This window comes from Elephantulus edwardii, unplaced genomic scaffold (genome assembly GCF_000299155.1).
Source record: "Elephantulus edwardii isolate Elephantulus edwardi_28Jun2011 unplaced genomic scaffold, EleEdw1.0 scaffold00499, whole genome shotgun sequence".
Taxonomy (NCBI): Eukaryota; Metazoa; Chordata; class Mammalia; order Macroscelidea; family Macroscelididae; genus Elephantulus; species Elephantulus edwardii.
Window position 1 is genome coordinate 9965 of NW_006400249.1, and position 14466 is coordinate 24430.

Here is a 14466-nt window from a genome sequence, read left to right on the forward strand (position 1 = left end):
CAAGTGGCTCCGAGGCCAGCACACGTCACTGAAGCAGGTCGAAGGACTTAATATGAAGCACAGAAACAGAGAATTCCAGAGAGTGAGCAGTAGTTGTGACACAGTTGGTGAGTGGGGCAGAATTTCCTTCTTCTTCTTCTGCTTCAGTCAAATTCAGTATGAAATGGAATACACTAAAAAAAAAGAATAAAAAAAATAAATAAATAAAGAATGTTCAGTGGGAGCTCTGGTGACCTAGTGGCAAGAAGCTGCACTGCAATCCGGAAGGCACACGGTTCAAATACACTAGATGTTCTGCTGGGGGAGGGACAATCTGGATTGCATGCAAAAAAAATAATAAAACAAAAAAATAAATGACATGGAAAACACTGAAGATTTCAGTCAATGAATGAGAGTTTCAGAAAAATGAAGAGTGGCTCCACTGAATGCAGGCCTGGAACAAGGATTTCAGGAAGGAGCTCTGAATGCCAGTGCCATCATGAAGGTTCCAGGTTCCGGAGAGGATTGTTGTTGCAGGAACAATGGAGACATTCCATTTTCAAGACCAGCAGACCTTGACCTTAGCCAGTCACTCCCTTAAGCCTCTGGTACTCACAGTACTACCCTGTGTTCTTACACCGAGTCAAAGACCACTAGATTTTCTGGATTTAGAAGGACCTGCTCCCCCCCCTCAAAATGAAGAAATCTGGCCAGTTGGCAGACTAAAAAGGGAGCGTCCTGTGAGTGAGAATGCTCTTCTTGAAAACGGACGGCTGGTCAGGAATGACTCCATGTATGGCATTTCAGACAGAGATACAACAACTGAAACAACTGCAGATGACATGACTGTTGTCGATGCACCTTCATGAGGACGACAGCTAATCAAGCTAAATAAACAGATGTCTACAGTCTCTGGAAGAAGAGAACAGAGAATGTGCTAGAAGAGAAATGGTCAGACATTCAATTACTGCAGCGTTCTGGCTGCTTAAAAGCTGGCTCTGGCTTCGCCCTAGACGTAACCTGAGCTCTCAAAAATATTTGTCTGAACATCTAGAAATTAAAGAACTTGTGAAAATTAAAAAAAAAATAGGATGGACATGGGAGTAGGAGCAGAAAAAGAATGTGCAGATAGTGAATGCTACACTGACCGTCTGGGACAAGACATGCATTGCAAAGTGGATTGGGGCAGGGAGGAAAATGTGCATCAGTGAATTAATGAAAAGTCATCCTTACTGTAAACTTTCACTAAATCCACAATGAAAAAAAATTTTTAACAAGAGACTTTAATGAAATCCTTGTGTGCATCAAACAGATTTTCCAAAAGAGTGAAAAAAACACACAACCCAACAAAACACAACACCCTACTGATTGGGGAAAAAAACATTTGGCAATACCACTTCAGACAAGGGTCACTTATCAAAAGTTCACTGAATCCTATAGGGCCCACAAGAAAAAAGACTGATAACACTATTACAAAATGGGCAAAAGATGTGGAAAGACTTTTCACAGAGGAAGATATTCAGATGGCCAATAGACACATGAAGAAATGTTCAAAATCACTGGCAATAAGAGAGATGCAAAGAAAAACCACTAAGAGATATCATCTCACACCAGTAGCAGTTGGAAAAGTTTAACAAGACAGCAAGTAATAAATGTTGGAGAGCATGTGAAGAGATGGGAACTCTTTTTTAAAATTTTTATTATTTTTTATGTGTGTACTGTCAAATTGCATCTGACTGGTACAGGAGGAGATTGTCCCTCCTTTTCCAGAAGAGCATCTGGTGGATTCAAACTGTGTACCTCTGGGATTGCAGTGCAGCTTCTTGCCACTAGGCCACCAGAGCTCCCTCAAGATAGGAACTCTTATATGCTGTTGGTGGGACTGTACAATGGTACAACCACTCTGGAAGGCAGTTTGGTGTTCCCTTAAAAAAGCTGAATGTTTCCCAGAGATGAGCGGTTCAAATCCACCAGATGCTTTGCTGGAGAAGGAGGAACAAACTCCTTCTGTACCAGTCAAATCTGATTTGATGGTACACAACAAACAAATAATAATAATTTTAAAAAAAGAATAAAAAGCTGAACGTAGAGATTCCATATGACCCAGCTATTCCATTGCTTCAAATACACCCTGAGAAAATGAGAATTAAAGCACATACAGAGATTTGTATACCAATGTTCATAGCAGTGTTTTTTACCGTAGCAAGAACATGAAACCAACTAAAATGTCCAACCGCAAACAAATGGAGTGGGAAATTAGGATATGTTCACATGATGGAATACTACGCAGCACACAGGAGCAATGATTTTGAAAAATCACTACCTAACTTGGGAGGGACTGGAGAGCATTAAGCTAAGTGAACTAACTCAGTCCCATAAGGACAAATACCATATAAGACCATTATTGTAGAAATGGAAAGATAACTAGTAAAACGTGTTTGAGGATCCAAGGCGGGTGGAATAGGAGTAGAGGGGTGAGAATGTGTAGGTAGAAGGAGGGGTGGGTAAAGGAAAGGGGAAAGATGAGTGAGAAAAGGAATGTTTATGAATTTTCTAAGTAAATCAGTATAAAATAAAAATTTCTTTTTTTTTTTTTAAAAAAGACTTTCATTCTGTGCCACATTCCTCTCTCAGGGCCCATCGTTTGTGGCTAGAGCAGCTTGGTTGGTTTGCCAGGCACTATCTAAGTCTTCCAGTCTCGAGGGAGAAATGCCATGAGCTCCAGGTAATTTTATGAACATCCTGCTTGGAGCATTCTTACTAGGATCTTAGACCAACCTAGGTCTTACTGAAGTGGATCCTAAGATCCGAGACATCTTCCCTGGGCCCTGTGGCCGGAGATCGCCTGATCCACCATTGCTGATGGCAGTGTCAGGCTAGAGGTTTCCCGGTCTGAGACACCAGGTTCTGCAGGTTTGACTTCGGACTGTGTGATACTTAACCATACAAGCATTGTGTTTGTTCTCTTCTGTCTCAGTCCTCTGAACCAGGAGTTCCTTCTCTTAGAACGCAGCTCCACTTCTTCTCAAACAGGCGAATGCTGATTCTTCTTTTAAAATTGAGTCCAAACTTTGTTTTCTGATGTCTGTCTTGACTGTCGTGGCAAGTCTGGAGAGTTTTATTTCTCTATTTTCTGTCCCCCTGAAGGACTTGATTCCAATCTCTGGACACTATGTTCTATCAATAAATTTTGGGCATAAAAAAATCTGACATCATGATACGTGGAGAAAAGATTGAAAATATCAATAATTTACTCTTGCTTGGATCCACAATTGACATTGTTGGCACAGTAGTAAAAATAAAAAATCACAAGATGCATTGCTCTGAGAAAGTATGCTGTAAAAGAATTCCTCAAAGCACTGCGGAGCAATGATGTCAGTTTGAAGACTGAGGAGTATCTGCTTAAGGCCATGGTCTTCTCGGTCACTAGCTGTGCTTTTGAGAGTTGGACCATGAATTAGGATGACAGAAGAACTGTTGCCTTTGAGTTGTGGTGTTGGAGAAAAATACTGAATATCCCACGACTGCCAAAAGAACAAACAGATATGTCCTGGAAAAAGCGCAGCCAGAGCGCTCCTTGGAGGCAAGGATGGTGACACTCCTTCTCACGTCCTTTGAGCTCGTTGTTAGGAGAGGTTCTTCCTTAGAAAGGGACATCAGGCTTGGAGTAGTGGAGGGTCAGCGAAAGAGAGGAAGATTCTCCACCAGATGGACTGACAGTGACTTCAGCAATGGGCTCAGGTATGTCAGAGATGATGAGTTCAGATATGTTGTTCAATAACAGCATGTAACAGCAACAGCTCTAGAAGCAGTTGTACCTTATAAATTTAAACATATATCTTCATGTGCATTCATGGATGTGTGTGTGTGTGTGTGTGTGTATGCCATGTTGTTATGTGCTGTCAAGTCGCCTGTGACTCATAGCAACCCTATGTATAACCACAGCTCTGAACTCTGCCCTGTCCTGAGCCAGTCTCACTGACTCTGACACACCTACTCCCATGGCAGTTATTGTATCAATCCATTTCATCTGGGGTCTTCTTCTCCTGCATTGTCCCTCCAGCCTTCCGAGCATGATGTCCTTCTGCAAGCAGTATTCTCTCCTGGCCATGTGCCCAAAGTATGTGAGACTGAGCTTTGAAATCATAGCCTCCAAGGAGAGACTTGGTTTCACCCTCTCTAAGACAGACTAATTTGTTTTCTTGTCAGTCCATGGTATGTTCAAGACTCTTCTCCAGGACCACAATTTGAAGGCATCTACTCTTCTTCTGTCATCCTTAGTCATTGTCCAGCTCTCTGATGCACAGCAAGTCATTGGGAAGACCATGGCCTGGATCAGACACACCTTAGTCTCTAGAATGATCTGGTTGCTTTTCAGTACTCTGGAAAGGTCCCTGACAGCAGATTTTTCCCAGTACAATTCGTCTTTTGATTTTCTGGCTGGTGGTGTCAAGATTGTGGATTGTTGATCGTGGAACCGAGCAATCTGTAACTGTTAACAACCTCAATCTCTTCTCCATCTAATAAGGTGCTGCCAATTCGCCCAGTGGTGAGAATCTTTGTCTTCTTGATGTTGAGCTTCAACCCATATTGAAGACTACAGTCCTTGACCTTCTGCAGCAAGTGCTTCACTTTGAACAAGCAGGGTTGTGTCATACATGCTATATATAGTGTGTAATTTCCCCCATGTTTATGTCTACATTCTTTCTTCTAAAAATAGAATCACTTGAAATTTTTGGAACCTCTCTCCAGTGGCCTACTGGTAAGAAGTTGCACTCCAATCCCAAAGGCATGCAGTTTGAATCCACCACTGCTCAGCGAGAGAAGGATGGGCACTCTTCTCTTGTGCAGTTTACTGCCTCTGAAAGCCCGCTGCAGGGCCAGCTATGGCTCAGTTCCAACTCCATGGCACACAGCAACAATAACAGCTCTTACACAGCAACTTCTTTTTTCACTTGAAACTAAACTGTGGCCATTCACGTACACTCCCATATACTCAGATGTGCTGGTCGCCCCCTCTGCTGGTGTCTGAGGCTGTAGCTGTCTGAGAGGAGACAGCCAGTCTTTCTGGTGTGGTGTGCTGGTGGGCTCAGTGCACTGGAGTCGCACCCACTGCTGTGTTAACACCACATCTTACTACAGATGATGCCCCCAGAACTCCTTGATCCTTTATGCTATTTGGATGGACTATTATTTCGTTAACTCCTTGGGAATGGTTAAGGACTCAACTATAAACCCAAAGACTGGCAGTTTGGACATACTTAGAGCCCCCTCCAAAAACAGGTCTGTAAGGTCACACTCTGTCAGGCCTTTGGGACAGCTCTATTCTGCACACATGGCACCTGACACCAACTAGACATTCAAAGAGTCGTTGACTGAGACCCAGGAGGCCCGATAGCACTGCAGAGTAAGCAAGAGTTGCTAACCGAGAGGCTGGCAGTTCGAATCTCACTCATGATTGTGGGAGAATAATATGGCCGCCTGCTTGTGCAAAGGCTTGTTGCTGTTGCTGCTGTCAGGTGCCGTGGAGTTGACGACAACTCACACCGACCCTGTGAACAGTGGCTCTGAGTTCCGCCCACCCTGTCATCTCTGTTGTACCAGAGCACATAGCTGCACTGGGCCCAAAGACTAGCCTCTCCTAATGACATGCCCAAAACACGGAAGGCAGCCTCACCACCCTCTCCTCCAAGGAGCACCCTGACTGCACTGTCTCTGCAGTCCTTAGTCTGCTCAGTGCCCTTCTCCAACACCACAACTCAAAGACATTGGTTCTACTTGTGTCATCCTTCGTCATTGTCCAGCTCCCAGATGCACAGGAGTGATGGAAAAGGCTATGGCTTGAATCAGGTGCACCTTAATAAGTTTTTGTTGTTGTTTGTTTGTTTTGGGGTTTTTTTTGGTGTTTTAAAAAAATTTATTATTAATTTCAATGAAAATTTACAGAGACTTTGCATTTCCATTCGTTCATTGTTGCACTTTTCTCCCCTCCCCCTTTCCCTTTTGGACACTTCATATACATCTTACTATTTATCCTCTATTTTTACTATGATACTCTTATGCGGCGTTTGTTCTAATGAGACAGAGTTATTTCACTTGTCATAATGCTCTCTAGATTCTCTCATGCTGTTGTTAGGTGCTGCCGAGTCACCTGAGACCCACAGCAACTCTGTGTACAGCAGCTCTGAACCCTTCCCTGTCCTGAGCCAGTCTCACAGATTCCCACACATCAACCCCCATTGCCTCAGTCACTGTATCAATCCATCTCATTGAGTCTCTTCCTTTCCTGCGCTGTCCCTCCACCCATCCAAGCATGATGTCCTTCTCTAAGGACTTGTCCCTCCTGTCCACATGCCCAAAGTATGTGAGATGGAGCTTCAAATCCTAGCCTCCAAGGGGAAACTTGGTTTCACCCTCTCCACGACAGACCAATTTGTTTTCCTGGCTGTCCATGTGTGTTCAAGAATCTTCTCCAGCAACATAACTCAAAGGTAATTCCTTCCATCATTCTTAGTCATTGTCCAACTTTCTGATGCATAGCAAGTAACTGCAAAGACCATAGCCAGGATCAGGCACACTCTCATTTCTAGACTGACACTGTTGCTTCTCAGTACTCTGGAAAGGCCCCTGACAGCAGATTTACCCAATGCAATTCATTATATGATTTCCTGACTGCTGGTGCCAAGAGTGTTGATTGTAGAGCCGAGCAAGCTGTAACTGTTAACAACCTCAATCTCTTCTCCATCCATCACGGTGCTGCCAATTGGCCCAGTGGTGAGAATCTTTGTCTTCTTGATGTTGAGCATCAATCGATATTGAAGACTACAGTTATTGATCTTCTGCAGCAAGTGCTTCAGGTCCTCCTCAGTTTCAGCAAGCAAGGTTGTGTCATCTGCATAACATAGGTTGTTAATGAGTTTTCCTCCAATCCTGATGCCACACTCCTCCTCATAAACCCCAGCCTCCTGAACGATCAGTTCTGCGCATAGATTGAAAAGGTGTGGCTATGAAATTGTTCTTTAATGCTGCACAGTATTCCATTGTACAATTTATAAATCCATTTGTTAATGGGCATTTGGGCTATTTCCATTTTCTTGCCATTGTGGATAACTCTGCTATGAAGGTAGATGTACCAGATCATGTGTATTAGTGCAGGAATGAGAGCTCCTTCGTACTGGTGTTCTCATATTCTAGCTAGGAAACACGAGAATCTCTTTCTCACTTGATCTCTCACCCCAAGTTACTCCCCACTTTAATCTATCATTAGTGGTGCAATGTACATTTTCCCAAAACTCTTCTCCTCTCTTAGATCTTCTGTGGTTCCCATCTGGCCTAGTGATAAGGAACTACACTGCCATACAAAGGCACATGGTTTGAATCCACCAGCTGCTTCACAGGAGGATGAGTCGGGGTCAGCTGGGAGTGGGTTCCTACTGGATGGTACTTGATAACCAGGCAGCAATTCATATAATGAGTCTGAGTATTCAGTTTAACTGCTCATTTACTAGACACAATGTTGGCTATTCAAGTCACTCCAGAGATGCCTCTTAGGCAAGTGTGTGATCTGCTTCTGAGAGACCACACAAAGTCTTGGAAACAATGGAGCCAGTCTCTGCATTCGTGAGGCCGCTCTCAGTCAACATTTTTCCTGAGGCTGACACTGAGGGCTTCAGCAGTGTGGCTTGGTCTATCTTCAACAGATTTCTCTTTGTTGTTGTTGCTGTGTACTGGGGAGTCAGAACTTACTCACAGCTGACCCTTCAGGGGCTTTTCAGAGGCTGTAAATATAGCACAGGCTCTGTCTTTGAACATGTTGCAAGAAGGGACAGGTCCTTAGAGAGGGACATCATGTTTGGTAGGGTGGAGGGACAGCGCAGGAGGGGAAGGCCCCCCTATGAGGTGGATTGATTCAGTGATTGGGGTAATCGGGATGGGTGTATCGGAGATGGTGTGATTGTCACAGGACAGAGCAGAGTTTAGGGATGTTGTACATAGGGTCGTTATGAGTTGCAAGCGACTCAATGGCACACAACAACAACAACAACAACAACAACAACAACAACAACAGCAAATAGCACAGGAAAAGATTGCTCATCTTTCTTCCTCAAAGCAGCCAATTGATTCAAACCACCAGCCTTTGGGATTGCAGTGCAAATCCTTACACATTAGGACACCAATGCTCCCTTGATTTCTCTTTGTTGTTGTTGTAGTGAATTGACCCATATCTGACCCTCTGGTGGGTTTTCAGAGGCAGTTAATTGCATGGGACAACATTGTCCATCCTTCTGTTACTGAACTCAAGGGGTTCTTTCTGTAGTCAATTGTCAATGAGACAAACGAATTGCAATATCCATATGCACTTTATTACAGATCTGGGAGGACATCAGTGGCCTCAAAGACTGCCTCCCCATCGGGGAGAGTCATTAGGTTTTTATGCCAGGGTGAGACACTAACTTGCTAACAATGCACTTCTGTTAGAAAAATCAAAGAATTTCTACATCTGAAGGAAAACTATTCACACCCAGATACCAGTAAAGAGGCAACTTATAAACTAGTTAACATATACCAGAAAAACAGGTTTTAGAAAGATAAGAGTTAATTCAGTACTCCCTTTCCTGGAAAACAGGCAGATTAAGTTACAGTTGACATTGTTGCTGTTATGTGCCATAGAGTCGTTTGTGACTCATAGCGACCCTATGTACAACAGCCCTAAACCCTGCTCTATCCTGTGCCAATCGCATTGCCTCTGACACACCCATCCCGATTACCCCAGTCACTGAATCAATCCACCTCATAGGGGGTCTTCCCCTCCTGCGCTGTTCCTCCACTCTGCCCAGCATGATGTCCCTCTCTAAAGACCTGTCTCTCCTTACAACATGTCCAAAGTATGTCAGACGAAGCCCCAGAATCCTTGCCTCCAAGGAGTAGCCTGGTTTAACCCTCTCTAGGATGAATCTTTTTGGGAGGGTGGAGGGACAGCACAGGAGGGGAAGGCCCTCTATGAGGTGGGTTGATTCAATGACTGGGATAATCGGGATGGGAGTGTCAGAGACAGTGCAATTGGCACAGGACAGAGCAGAATTTAGGGCTGTTGTACATAGGGTCGCTATGAGTCAAAAGCGACTCGACGGCACAGAACAACAACAGCAACAACAGGATGAATCTGTTTCTTTTCTTGGCAGTCCATGGTACATTCAATACTCTTCTCCAGCACCACAGCTCAAAGGCATCAATTCTCCTTCTATCCTCCCTAGTCATTGTTCAACTCTGATGAGTAACAAGTGATTGCAAAAACCATGGCCTGTATCAGGTGGACTTTAGTTTCCAGAGAGACACCGTTGCTCTTGAGTACTTTAGAGAGGTCCCTAACAGCAGACTTTCCCATCGCAATACGTTTTTTTGATTTCCTGGCTGCTGGTGCCAAGAGTGTTGACCGTGGAGCTAAGCAAACTGAAGCTGTGAACAATCTCAATCTCTTCGCCATCCATCCAGATGCTACCAATTGGTCCAGTGGTGAGAATCTTTGTCTTCTTGACATTGAGCCTCAGTCTAATACTGAAGGCTTCAGTCCTTGACCCTCTGCAGCAAGTGCATGAGGTCCTCCTCAGTTTCAGCGAGCAGGGTTGTGTCATCTGCATAACGCAGATTGTTGATAGATCGTCCACCAATCCTAACGCCATGCTTCTCCTCATAGAGCCCAGCCTCTCGAATAATCTGATTTGCATACGGGTTGAAAAGGTATGGAGACAGGATGCGTCCCTGGCGTACACCCTTCCCGATTTTGAACCAGGCAGTGTTGCCCTGCTCTGTTCTGACGACTGCCTCTTGGTCCAAGTATAGGTTTCGCATTAGCACGATTAAATGTTCTGGGATTCCCATTCTTCTCAGAGTCAGTTGACATAGGACTGGGAAAAACAGTTTCAAAGACATAATGCTGATCTAGGAGATGCATCTCCTCTTCTGGTACACAGATAGATTAAAGAAAGGAAACTAAGAATTCCAAGGTCAAGCAACTAGCCTTGTGTGCTGGAGAAAACTGATGGCAGTTTTATAACTATTTAACTATAGTTCCATAAATAATACATTCATAGAGAATTTTGAATTTATCAGCACCACCCCATCACTTCTCCTGTGGAGCAGCTGGTGGATTCGAACTGTGTGACTTCAGGATTACAGCATGGCTTCTTACCACTGGGCCACCAGAGCTCCCTTAAGAGCCCACCCTGTGTGCCTTGAACTTTCCTGTCTCCAGACTCTTAACTGTGTGTTTCCTTATTGTGGACAGAGCTGTCCACATCTTTTATTCAGCCAGGCCTGTTGCTGGTCCGGTCACACCTGCACCAGGGCCTGTGACCTCCCTCCTCAGAGGAAGGAGCAATATCCTACTGACCTTACTCTCTGGGCCTTTAACCCCTGGATCCTCACTACCTCGTGTTGCTCTTGATCTTGTCTCTTGCTTTGTGTCTTTATCTCTTGGTGTTTATCTCGGTGCTATCTCTTTAGATTTATCTGGCCTAAATGCCAGGAAGGCAGAGTTGTGGTCTACCTCAGACCAGCCAGAGTTTGGCAGTCATTTGAGTGAATTCACATGCTTCTCTGAGGTCTGTGGCGGAAACCTACGCTCACCTGAATATTACTGCTGCGGTAACAGAAATGCCATCTGTGTGAGTCTTAAAAGAAGAGAAATTTCTTCTCCCACAATTCTGGAGGCTAAATAATTGTCTGCGCTGGGTTGCTAGCTGCGTTATCAGTTGTTGTCAGGTGCTGCTGACACATATTGACCCTCTGAACTGACCTGAGTCCTGTCCTGTGCCATCCTCAACGTCTCTGATACACTAGAGGCCATTGTTGCAGGCACTGTGACAACTGGCCTCAGTGAAGGTCTTCCTCTCTTTTGCTGACTCTCCACCATTTCAAGCATGATATCCCTTTCCGAGGAATAGCCTCTCCTAAAAACACGTCCGAAGGATGACAGATGAAGCTTTGCCACCCTTGCCACCAAGAAGCACTGTGGCTGTACCTTTTCCAAGACATTTAGGCCATGGTCTTCAATCACTTGCTGTGCGTCTGAGAGCTGGACAGTGAATAAGGATGACAGAAGAAGAATTGATGTCTTTGAGCTGTGGCGTTGTAGGAGAGTACTGACCATCCCAAGGACAAGCAAGAGGACAAACATATGTCTTGGAGAAGGTGCGTTGTTAGTGACCCCAGGCATACCTTGGTTCCTTGGCTTATAGGCAACCCTCTGGTGACACCTGACTTCTTGCTTGTGTGTATCTCCATGTCTAATCTTTCCTTATACCTCAGATGGGATTGGCTTCATGATACACCCCACATTAATTTTGTGGCATAGGATTGCACTACTACTCCAAAGGCTGCCTGTCCAGTGGTTCGAATCTGCCAGTGGCTCTGGTAGAGGAACAAGAGCAATCTCCTCCTGTGTTGTTTGCAGCCACTGGAGGGTCAGCTATGAGTTGGTTCTGATGTGACGACAATGATCTCAAGTTTCTACACCCTGGTCTGTCCTCATTGACCAAAAAACCCCAACAGACCCATTTCCAGGATTATATCAACAAGCACTGCCTTGGGATTGGAACACAGAACTTGTGAGGACAGAATTGAATCCATAACGAGACTCATGTTCTAGAAACTGTGTTGTTGGTAAGTGCTGTTGAGTGATGACTCACAGTGACCCTGTGAACAGTGGACCTGCCTCCTGGCCTGCCCTGGGCCACCCTCACCATTGACACTGGAGCCCATGGCCATAGTCAGTGTCAGAGTCCATCCTATGGAGCTTCGTCCTTTCCTGCTGACGCTCCACCTTCCCAAGCATGACGTCCTTTCCAAGGAATAGTGCCTCCTACCAACATGTCCAGAGGATGAGAGACGAAGCTTTGCCCTCCTTGCCTTCAGGGAGCACTCTGGCTGCTCCTTTTCCAAGACATACCTGTTCATTCTTTTGGCTGCCAGTCTGTGGGGTGTTCAGTACTCTTCTCCAACGCCACAACTCAAAGTCATCAGTTCTTCTGTCATTCTTCCCCCCACCCCCTTCTCTCTTCTGTCATTCATTGTCCAGCTCTAAAATGCATAGCAAGTGATGGGAAAGACCATGGCTTGAATTAGGTGCACCTTAGTCTTCAAACTCACACCATTGTTCCTTGATAATTTGGAGAGGTCCCTGACTGTAGACTTTCCCAGTGCAATATGTCTACTGATCTCCTGACTGCTGGTACCATGGGTGGTGTTTGTGGATACAAGTAAGATGACGTCATTGATAATTTCAATCTTTTCTCCCCCTGTCACGATGTTGACTATTGGTTGATATTGAGATGGACCAGATATTGAAGCCTTTGCTTTTCTGCAGCAGGTGTTTCAGGCCCTCCTCATTCTCAGTAAGCAAGGTTTAGCAGCAGTAGGGCTTGACTTTCTTCCTTTTCTTCTTCCAGCCATATTTCCCATTGCCTCCAGCTGCTGCACAGAAGTGTCACACCACGTTTCTAGGAGACTCCTGGAAAGAGTGACTTCCTGTCGCATCCAGAGAGCTGATGGGGACTGTGACCTGGCCGCTGTCATGTGAGTGATCTTTAAGAGGGGTGTCCTAACTTGCAGCCAATGTTTTCTCCAGCTAGTGAACAACAGGATGGGAGGACTTTGCCTGACACACCACACAACCGCAGTCTTTCATAGGAGGCAGGTTAGAGGGAATGGTGCCAGCTTCTTACGAACTAAGTCCTCTTGGGCCCCAGGAAATATTAACTACTTACTTAAACAAAATAAAGATGACGAAGCATAAAAAAGAAAAAGCAAAGGTGACTTGGTTCTCTGTCAAAGTACAACTCTGACTCTCCCCACCAAGCGTACAGATTGCCCCCAGCTTCACAGAGAGCATATTATAAAGCTTTTTTTTTAAAGAAAGGATCGGCATGTCTGCATCTGCTGTGAGTTGTACTCTCGATCCAAGTACACATTCAGCGCTCCTGGCATTTGCTTTGAGGGTCTTGTTGTGAACTCTCTGGAGCACGTTGACATGTAGCAAATTGTTGAATTCTGACAAGAGTTCTGTGAGGGAGACAGAGCAGCCAATGGGGAGCCCACAGGGTGCACCTAGTTTCCACAGCTGATGGATGGAGGGCTAGGACGCGAGCCCAGGCATCTCAGTTCCAAACAGGAAACTTGTCCTTAAGGAGTTGTCTCCAGGGGACTTCTAATCAGTTGGGTTCTGCAGACTTTTCTCTGATATTAGAGATAGTTTTTGTCCCCTTTCAGAGGGATCTAAGACAAGGGTTCTTAGGAACTCCTAAGAGAAGTTTCTGGGAGCTCCTGGGATAGATCTGCTTCAAGTTGAGGGGACTGTGAACCCCTTAACATTTTGTGCATTAAGTGTGTGAGCACTTTCCGGGGGAGAAAGGCCCATCATTTTTATAAAATCCTCAAAAGTATCTGAGATCTAGCAGAGCTTAAGAATCACCCCTGTGGTCTGATAAGTGTTCGGGGAGAGAGACAACTGGTTTGGTGTCTATGTGAAGACAGAGAACTCTTTCAGCATCTTCTCAGCCCGTGGAGCTCTACTGGGTCCATCCATCCAGGTGTGCGAGTCTTTGAGAAACAGTGAACCTGCAAGCATTTGAGGGACATACAACTGAAGCGACATGCCTATGTAGGAGGACCTCAGATGCCTTGTTGTTGCTGTCAGGTGCCATTGAGTCAAGTCCAACTATAGCAACCCTATGAACAACAGACCTGCACTCTGTCCTATCCTGTGCCATCCTTATCATCTCTGATACCACTTGAAGCCATTGCTGCAGGCACTCTGTTACTCCACCTTATAGGGAATCTTACTCTCTTTTGCTGACCCTCTTTTGCAAGCATAATGACCCTCTCCAAAGAATAGACTCTCTTAGCAACATGCCCAAAGTGTGTGAGATAAAGCTTCATCATCTTTGCCTCCAAGGAACACTCTGACTGCATTTTTCCTCAAGACATATCTGTTTCTCTGAAAGAAAAAAAATCCCTTGACATATTGACAGTTTAGATTCTACTAGTCTTTTATTTAGTCTTGTACTTTTGTAGAATCTGTACATAGACAATCACAGAACACAATTTAAAATCAGGAAAGGTGTGTATTGGGGCTATATCCTTTCACTGTATTGTTCAATCTATACATTAGCAAATAATCCAATAACCTTGACTGGGTAAAGAACTCAATTCTTCAAATTTGAAGAAAGACTCGACAGTAACCTACAGATGACACGATCTTGCTTCCTCAACGTGGAAAGGACTTGAAAAGCTTAATGACAAAGATGAAAGACTATGCTCTTCAGGGTAGATTGCATCTCAAAATAAGAACATAAAAATCATGACTGGCCCATCAACAAACAAATGGATAGAGAAGTTGTGGTATATTCACACAATGGAATACTATGCTGCATTGAAAAACAAGGAACTCATGCAATATTATTCAAAATGGTTGACTCTGGAGAACATTAT

General features: G+C 44.6%; 1 pseudogene; it reads left to right on the forward strand.

Moving 5' to 3' along the window:
• LOC102865409 overlaps positions 1–14466 on the forward strand; it is a 39991-nt pseudogene that overhangs the window by 1183 nt on the left and 24342 nt on the right.